Genomic DNA, 8,868 nt, shown 5'->3' with positions numbered 1-8,868 from the left:
AGTTTGATTGTCCCAAACACACCAAGCTTGTGCGACCAATGTCCTGAATGCAAAAATGGCCCAAGTCTGCTCTAGCTTCCAGAGTCTTAAAATAGAACTTATAAACTAGATGAAACAAATCAACACCATGTATTCCAGTTATGTTACAGTAATAGCATAAAGGACAATCAGAAAGCTTTTGACAGAGCAACCTAGTGGATATTCATTTCTTCCACCTTAGCTGCAGTTGTTACACTTTGTAGTTGTAAGATAGGATTTCTCAATTCATGGAATATCAGACCAGTAGTTATCTACTTGACTGCTGTTGATACGTAGGAAATTGGACAATTTTTCAAAATTCTGGATCAAATGAAGGTAAAGCCCATCTGGATAGACCAAAGCCAGCAAAGATATCTTAGTTGATCATTGCGATTATCCCCATCTTCCGAGAATTTGATGTTACTATTTCTACTCACCCTTCTTACACTTCAGTATACTATGACATAATGTTTGATGCATAAAGTTTGCTGAAAAAGAGAAAACATGCATTGCACCTTCCATTCTTCTTGTGTATGAAGTTACTCAGGCATACCTTAAGCAGGAGACGTGGAGTGGTCATTAAAACTGTGAGTCCGAGAACTTGAACTTCCTTGGTGCTTGTCACTTTGTTTCCTTTTTCATTTTTTTAGAGACCTCCGATTCCTTTTCATCTAAGAATTTCAACAAAGTCCCTGATGCCAGATTTTTGTCTCACAGGTTGGCGAATTGAGTCAGGCGAAGCACACTCACCATTGTTGCCATTGTACTTTATGAACTGGATAGCTGCATGTATAAGAAAAATTGCAAGTGCAAGAAGGGATGCAAACCCGCAAATGAGGAAGAGTCCCAAGAAGCTCTGGAGGCCAGGTTGATTAGAAGATGCATCATTGCTCTGATTGGTGCACCCACTTTGCTGTAACCATTCATCATGTATCCTCTGAAGGTCACCACTTTCTGAAAGTGCAAGGATGGCAGTTGACATATCAACTGCTAATGGCGAGTCTCTTTGGAAAGCCTGCAGAGAACACAGGGATTCAGACTGACTCGTAAATATTTCTGGCTATCATAATGAACAGTACAATAATGGAAAAGAACTTCAAATTGGTCATTATGCATTGTAATTAAAGAAGGTGCTAAAGCGTGACTGCAATGCAACACCAAACTGTTGGAACAATTTTCGTATCACACAGTTTCACAATCATTATCATGATATAAAACATGATATAAATCATAATATGCAGCATAATACAAATCATGATTTTTAACAGATCGAAACAGACACAGTGAGCAGGCATGTCGGGTTCCGCATAAAACCAAAATTCAGACACAAGCAAAGAGACAAACAGATGCAAGGAACACAATAAAAACAACAAAGACATGTTTAGATTATGTAAAAGGCTAAGACGTACGAAAGTACTCCCCTTAGAAAAGATTCGCCCCCACATACAGTGCAAACAGGGTCCGGCGTCCTTCCCCCAGGATACAATAGCCTCGACGATCAGACCGGTGCACTCCGACGGATCGTCCTTCGAAAACAACCTCTACGAACCGAAGTTGCAGAAAAAACCCTTTCGGGATAACTCAGGAGAGAGAGAGAGAGAAAGCAACAGGGAGAGAGAAAACCGCAGAGCTCTTCTTCAGAAACCAGTGCGTCTCTGATCTGAGTAACCCCAGCCCTAACCACGCTTTTATAACCCACGAACGGTTATGAAACGTGGAAGAAGCCTGTTACGGAATCCGAGGCAATGTGACCCGTTAACGAAAATCGAAGAGTCGAGATCCGTTAAAGGAATCCGAAGAGCCATAACGGGCATGAACTACGAGGAGTCGTGACCCGTTATCATTTTTCATAACCCATTAAAGAATCCAAATATCCACAAAAACTTTGAGCAAAACGATACTTTGGTCTTGATTGATATGGCTCTAAAGGACCAATTACCCGAACCCGAGCTGGCCCAGCACGACACGGCGGGTGGGCGCGCGCGCGTGTGGTAGTCATCCCAACCTCTTGTTCTCAGGAACAAGTGTAAGAGTTTACATGTGGGTTATAAAGCCCACAACAAACTCAAACACAATCAATATGGGACTATTTCACGTCATCAAAACCAAACTTTCTCTAAAACAACTCACGTTTTTTCTTTTGAATGATCTCTTCCATCCCTTCTTACACCTAACATTCCCCACAAATTCAAAGAATGAAACAGGAGGAAACCAAGATGCAAGATAAGACAATCTGCAACAGGACATATCATGCTTTCAGTAATGGTACCTTCCAGTTTGAACCACTACCTTAATTGACTAACTTTATCCCCACAGGAACGAAGTGAACTGAAGTCTTAAACTTGAACCTTTGGTGTAGGAGTGTCCATTAGCAACAACATGATAAAGGTTCTTGTTGTAATCTTTAGGGGAGGCGTGTTAAAGGCCATGCGCCCGAACCCTGTTTCATGAGTGACTTCAGGAATAACCCAATTCATTAAACTGCGGCCACACAGTCACACTCACATAGGTGGGCTTCTCTAGAGATGCACTGCTAACATCTTGCCTAGAAGGCTTTGAACTCATTCAGAGTTTTAACTCTTCCTTAACTAGCAGCTACAACACCTTTCCAGAGTAATCAGGAGAACAGACACAGATACAAAGTATCTCATAAATAAGGTGCTATCTAGTTCACCCTACAGCTTGTTATTACCACATTGAACCTACTTTGTGAGATCTCCACTCAGATAGGTTGGGTTGCTACTGCAGATGAACTACTGATGGGTTTCAGTCCCATCCCCTTTCTGGATTTTAGGACTAATGACTTATCTAGTCCTTTCGTTAATGGATCAGTTGTGTTCTCTTTGGATCCAACATAGTCCACAACAACCACTAACTGAGACACTAGTTCCCTTAAAGATTTTATTCTGACTTGGATGTGTCTCCTCTGCTTTTGGTTATATTTTGTGTTTTTAATCTTTATAATAGTGGCCATATTATCACAATATACAGATATCGCAGGAATTGGTTTGCACGTTAAAGGAAGTTCCTCAAGAAGTCCCTTTAACCATTCAGCTTCCAATCCAGTGATATCTAAAGCACAAAGTTCAACCTCAAAAGTAGACCGAGACAAGATGGTCTGCTTTACTGATCTTCAGGCGACTGCGCCGCCACCCAAGGTAAATACATACCCTGTCACGCCATAACTCCCAGAGTTCATGGCTATCCAGCTTGCATCACTATATCCCTCAAGGACTGCAGGGAATCTCTTGTAATGCAAACTCAAGGAAATGGTTCCTTTCAGGTACCTAAATACCTTGTCCAATGCCTTCCAATGAGTGCGATTTGGACAACTTGTGTATCTACTTAATTTTGTCACGGAGAACGAAATATCCGGTCTCGTACAATTTGCAAGATACATCAAACTTCCAATAATCTGGAAATACCTCAATTGAGACACAAGAACACCAGTCATATTCTTATGAAGAGGAATAGAAGGGTCATATGGAGTTGCTACAGATCTTCCTTGGTTATAGCCAAATTTCTCAAGTACTTTCTCAACAAAGTGAGATTGAGAAATGTTTATTCCATCAGCTGAACGAGTCAGCTTTAAGCTTAAGATCACATTTGCAACACCCATATCCTTCATATCAAACTTACTACTAAGAAACAACTTTGTCACATTCACAATTCCCATATTAGAACCAAACAATAGAATATCATCTACATACATGCATAAAATAATACAACCATCACTTTTAACTTTGCAATAAACACATTTATTAGATTCATTAACAACAAAGCCAAATGATAAAATAACATTATCAAACTTTTCATGTCATTATTTAGGGGCTTGTTTTAGTCCATATAATGACTTAACAAGTCTATAAACTTTATTTTCATTACCAGGAGCCACATAACCCTCAGGTTGATCCATATAAATCTCTTCTTCAAGATCGCCATGCAAGAAAGCGATCTTCACGTCCATTTGATGGACCGAGAGATCATAAATGGAAGCCAGTGCAATAAGCACCCTAATTGTGGTCATCCGGGTAACCGGAGAATATGTATCAAAATAGTCTATTCCCTCCTTTTGTTTGAACCCCTTGGCAACCAGTCTCGCCTTGTACTTGTCAATGAATCCATCTAATTTATGTACGTGAGCATATGACATAGTGATAATGATATGTGATATGAGCATGTGTGTGGCTTTGTATGAGCCTAGGTTCGGTGGAACATATGGGTGCCTATAGTGCACCAGAGAAAGAAAAGATATTCATGCACATAATCACATAATTGTCTCGTGGAGGCCAGGCTCACAATGTGAACAGTGAGTATCTTAATGGGTCAAAACAAACTTGCTTATGGAATCTCCAGTGGAGAGATTGGGCTTGTGAGCCTGGGTGCATGTGTTATCAACACATATAATTTAATTTATGAGCCTAATAATTAAATATCACCTATGACCCATTCGAAATAGGTCTTTTGGACTGCGGTCCACTTTAGAGAGAGTGGGGGTACACATGACCGGTTAACCGTTGTTTTATTTTGGAGGGCAGCGGCGTCCTTTGATCCCCTATTTTCGACCGTAGGGAGTTCGGACTACCATGTGTCATAGGTGGTATGTCTAAAATCTCTGCAGAGTAGAAATCAATTTCACGCAGGGCCACTAGGAATTTCTCTCGGTTACAGACCACTTTAGTAGAACCTCGATGTGAAGTTGTAGATTCTTCAATTCAATAAGGTTAATAAAAGACATGGCAAAATATACCCCCCATTAGATTGGTTGAATAAAAGTTAAGAACCCGAGAGTGTACTTTCGGGAGCGAGAAAAATTGAAACATAAGAAATCAGAATGAAATCATTTCAATATTAAATTTGTATATAAATTGTTATTTCATTGGCATGATGTATTGTAGCATATTTATTTTTGTAATATTAATGCAAGCATGATTAGTTATATAGATATGATTTATGCTTAATTTTGATATTGTGACGTTGCATAATTAGATGTTATCTGAAAATGTGTCAATGTTTATTTTTGTGGTTGAAATATTCATCTTCACGTATTTTGGCAATTACCTACTGAGGTTATACACTTATGCATCTACTTATAATTTTTCAAGTAATGGGTAGGTTGAAAGGTGCTGACAATAAGCTCAGGGTAGCGCTAAGAGGGTCACAATTCTTTAAGGCTTTGAGAGAACTTAGTATTTTTATTATTTGATTAAGTCTGGTAAACTCCGATAATGTTGAGACTAATATTTGATTTATTTTTAATGCAAAATATAGTTTGATTTAATTATTCTAGTCTTACTTGTATGCTGTTTTTGTAACTCGCTCAAGGCTTGAACCGTATTTAAAAAAAGTTTTCGCTATATTTTTTGAAAATCGTGCAAAGGGGTTTTAAAAACATTCAGAAATTTTCGATTTCAAAAATTGGGGCAGAAAAATGAACCAGAAACTAAAGAGAAAAATTTTCACGTGTTTGTTTGTGCATGGAAAAAAAAATTCATGCTACACAGAAAGCTGGTTAGTTATTCCACAGTTGGAGTTCGGTAACAACTGATGAACTCCAGACATTTTAACAAAGAATTCTCCCTCATTGATTCAGGATACATCTATCATAATTTAAAAAACAAGAACCATCTATCCCAATTTGCCATTGTATTCCTGCAGTTATTTTTCATTCAAGCCATAAAATTGCTAATACTCGGTTATTTTTCATCAATATTAACTACAAGAGTTTATAATAAGCTTAAAGCATAAATTAGGGTTTCAGTATGGTTTTTGTGAATCTTCCATTAAGAATTAGTATGCTAAACATACAACCAGAACAAGAGTGGCTAAATTCTCCAATTCAAGCAATTGAGACAAAAAAAACAAACAAGAAGAAGATGAAAACATGGCCTTTAAGCTAATGTGCATGACATTCTTCCAGAATTAACACCGAAGAAACAAATCTCAAATAAGAGCAATGCACAGATACCCATTCAAGCAGCTCTAGAGAAAAAAAGAAAAGAAATCCAAACAAAAATAGGATACGATTAGGGTTATCACTAAATGCGTGCATATTTCATCAACAAACTGCACCAAAAACAACAAATTCAGGCAATAATCCAAGACTAGAAGAGCAAACAGAATCAGGGCTTTCAGATCCGTGAGCAACGACCCTTCATCGAGGATTCATTCAAAAAGAATATGATTTGGGAAATCAAAGAGAGGGTACCTCCATAGGTGGACATGGATGAATTTTGGAGAGCGATTTTGGACGGGGAGCGAGGAAGCACCGGGCTCGAGTCTAGACGGGAGGATCAAGGAGGGAGACGAGACAATGATGGTGGTGGTGCGGGGGGGGCAGCAGGGGAAGTCGGAAAGTGAGACAGGTTCAAAAAAGACATCCGATCGAGATATTGGACACGGGCGGGAGAGAGCAGGCTCCAAGTTGCACCTTACGAGGTGGAGTAGCAGGTGACAAACACCCGGGGTCACGACCCCCAAGGTAGAGAGTATGCTACACGTTTCCAGAACAATCTTTGCATTTCCCCTTACATATAAACTGAAGGAAAATTGGGGGTTGGGATCCAACCGGACCCCCGCCCAGATTTAATGCCCCTTGTTTAGCGGTTGGTCAACCCCAATTTCTCTAAATCGGTCGGACCTTGTGGAGTGCGGGTTGGATCTCTCCTCATCCACCTCGCGATTGACCCGATCCAAAGCTGGTTCCAAGTTGGGTCTTAAAAAGATAGAGAGGGCTTGGCCCTCTACTCGTGTGGATCTTTCAAGCATAATGGTTCTGCAGCTAGCATCCCAACAGAGGTACCATACCTGCGGTAGTCTGAACCGTAGCAGGTAGAAGCAGCGTCTAGAACAGCTCGATAAGAGCCCTCCATGGCAGGCGACTCCATTAAAGCACCCACAAGGAACCAACTACATCTCGAATAGTTCTCATGAATCTAGGTCGCTGGTGGACCCACCGGCAAATTCTAGACACGTTGCGCAGCCAGAGAATCTGCATATACCAGGGGAAGTAGATATACGGGTATACAATTCGGATTCACATAAGAGTTGTTTTGCAAAGAATGAATCTCTTCAAGATAAGGAATAGAGTGGATGAAATGAGATCCTTAATCTTGTAGAACCAGGTGGGAAGTGATTTTGGAATCAGACAGAGTGAACAATATTTCGAAGTTCCTTGAAGGATAAAAATCATTTTGTTCAGATTTGATAGGCTAATTGTTCAAAATCCGAATTGCAGGTGTAGCTTAGCTAAATTGGCGAAGGGGGGAATCCTTAAAGCATGGAAGGACCACCCACCATATTTGTATCCCCGTAAGGGAGGAATTATAGTAACATGTAACATTTATTTTTTGGACTTATTAATTAATTCTGGTCGGGTCGGGGTTGCCTATTTTCCTTTCAAAAAACAAAAAAAAAATATTGTCTCTGAAATCAGCTGTTCTGAAAAGATTCTTCCTCTATACCTACTCAGCTCGCATTTTTGGAATGTCTGACAACTTATTTGATGTAGAAACTTCAAGTCAACTGCTTGAAGTCATCGAAAAAGAAACAAAAAAACTTGTAAATTTTAGAAATATTTCCAGTGTTGGTACAGATTCAGAGGCTTCCCTCAGAGAAAGACTTGGTCAGTAGCTGCTGGATTTTGATAATAAAAGCATGGCTTGAATGTGATAAACTGCTACAAGTATTACTAGATTATTATAAGCCGTTTCCTATAACACATTTAAAATACTTAACCAGAGAGTAGAATACTTCTATTACGTTTTTTTTTTCTTCTTCAAGGAAGGATCACATCCGCTTAATCTATAATAAATAAAAACAATCAAAACATGCAGACCAGTTATGAAGAAATGACTAACCATGTTCTCCCTAGAAAAGTTTCATATGAGTTACAAACAGTAAAAGAGATCAAGAGATGGCTTGGAACAATTCGTTAGCAGATGCCATCGGTAAGATGAGGCTGCACTCATGATCTGGTCAAGTTAACCAAGCCTTGTTGAGTCCATGAGAAAAACATAAACTTGACTACCCTATCAAAGATCGATTGGCTAAGGGCCAAGTCAAGGCAAAACTCAGCCAAGTCAAGGGCTGAATCTAAGCGTAATCAACAAGTTAACCAAGCAGTGGACCCTAAATCTGTGTGGCCCTTGTCTGCCTCAGCAATATAATGCATCAATCAAGAGACCAAACAAGTCTATAAAGGGTTGTTTGCCCAACGAGGCAATGAAGGGTAGACCAAGGTACCAAAAGCAACAATCAAGATACCAAACAGGTAGGGGTGTCAACGGGTCTGGTTTACCCAGACCCAACCCAAACCAAACCCTATAGGGTCCGGGTATGATGATATATAATATGACCCGGGTCCAGACATGAATGTCTGATTAATACATGGACCCTTGGTAAGGCTTACAATTTTTCAATGTAAAAATGATACAAAATATTATTTTACCGGGTCTAGTTCATGTAGTTTTTATCGAATTAGGGTGTGATTTCTTTTATAGTAGACCCAATTAAACCCGGATTTGAACCTGATACTATACCTGAAAATCTGATCCAAATCTGATTCCACCTGAAATAGAACCAAACCCGATCCGTTGACACCCCTACAAACCAAGCAATAAAGGGTTGTTTGGCCAACGAGCCAATCAAAGGGTAGGCCAAGGTACCAAAAAACCAGAGAGGAAGACTCACCTCACAAACACTCTGTCCGATCCAAACACCTCCAACCCACCCACCCAAGAGAAGGCAGCAGAAATCCAGGAACCGTCAAAAATCTCATTACCTCAAAATTCATATATATGGCAAAGAAAATCTAAATAAGGAAACTTAAAACCCATTTCTCTCTTTCTC

At 39.7% G+C, this 8,868-nt stretch overlaps 1 long non-coding RNA gene across 1 annotated transcript; it reads right to left on the bottom strand.

The window, feature by feature from the left end:
* Positions 1–86: 86 nt before the first annotated feature.
* Positions 87–6,532, bottom strand: LOC149844365 (uncharacterized). Its single transcript, XR_016430398.1, has 2 exons — positions 6,227–6,532; positions 87–1,033 (listed from the first exon to the last, which is right to left on the bottom strand). It is a non-coding gene; the product is annotated as an uncharacterized LOC149844365 (long non-coding RNA).
* Between the last annotated feature and the right edge of the window lie 2,336 nt (positions 6,533–8,868).

This window comes from Nuphar pumila, chromosome 2, assembly GCF_984573655.1.
Source record: "Nuphar pumila chromosome 2, dmNupPumi1.hap1.1, whole genome shotgun sequence".
NCBI classification, from domain to species: Eukaryota; Viridiplantae; Streptophyta; class Magnoliopsida; order Nymphaeales; family Nymphaeaceae; genus Nuphar; species Nuphar pumila.
Note: the sequence above shows the minus strand (reverse complement) of the source record. Positions and strands in the feature narration are given on the sequence as shown.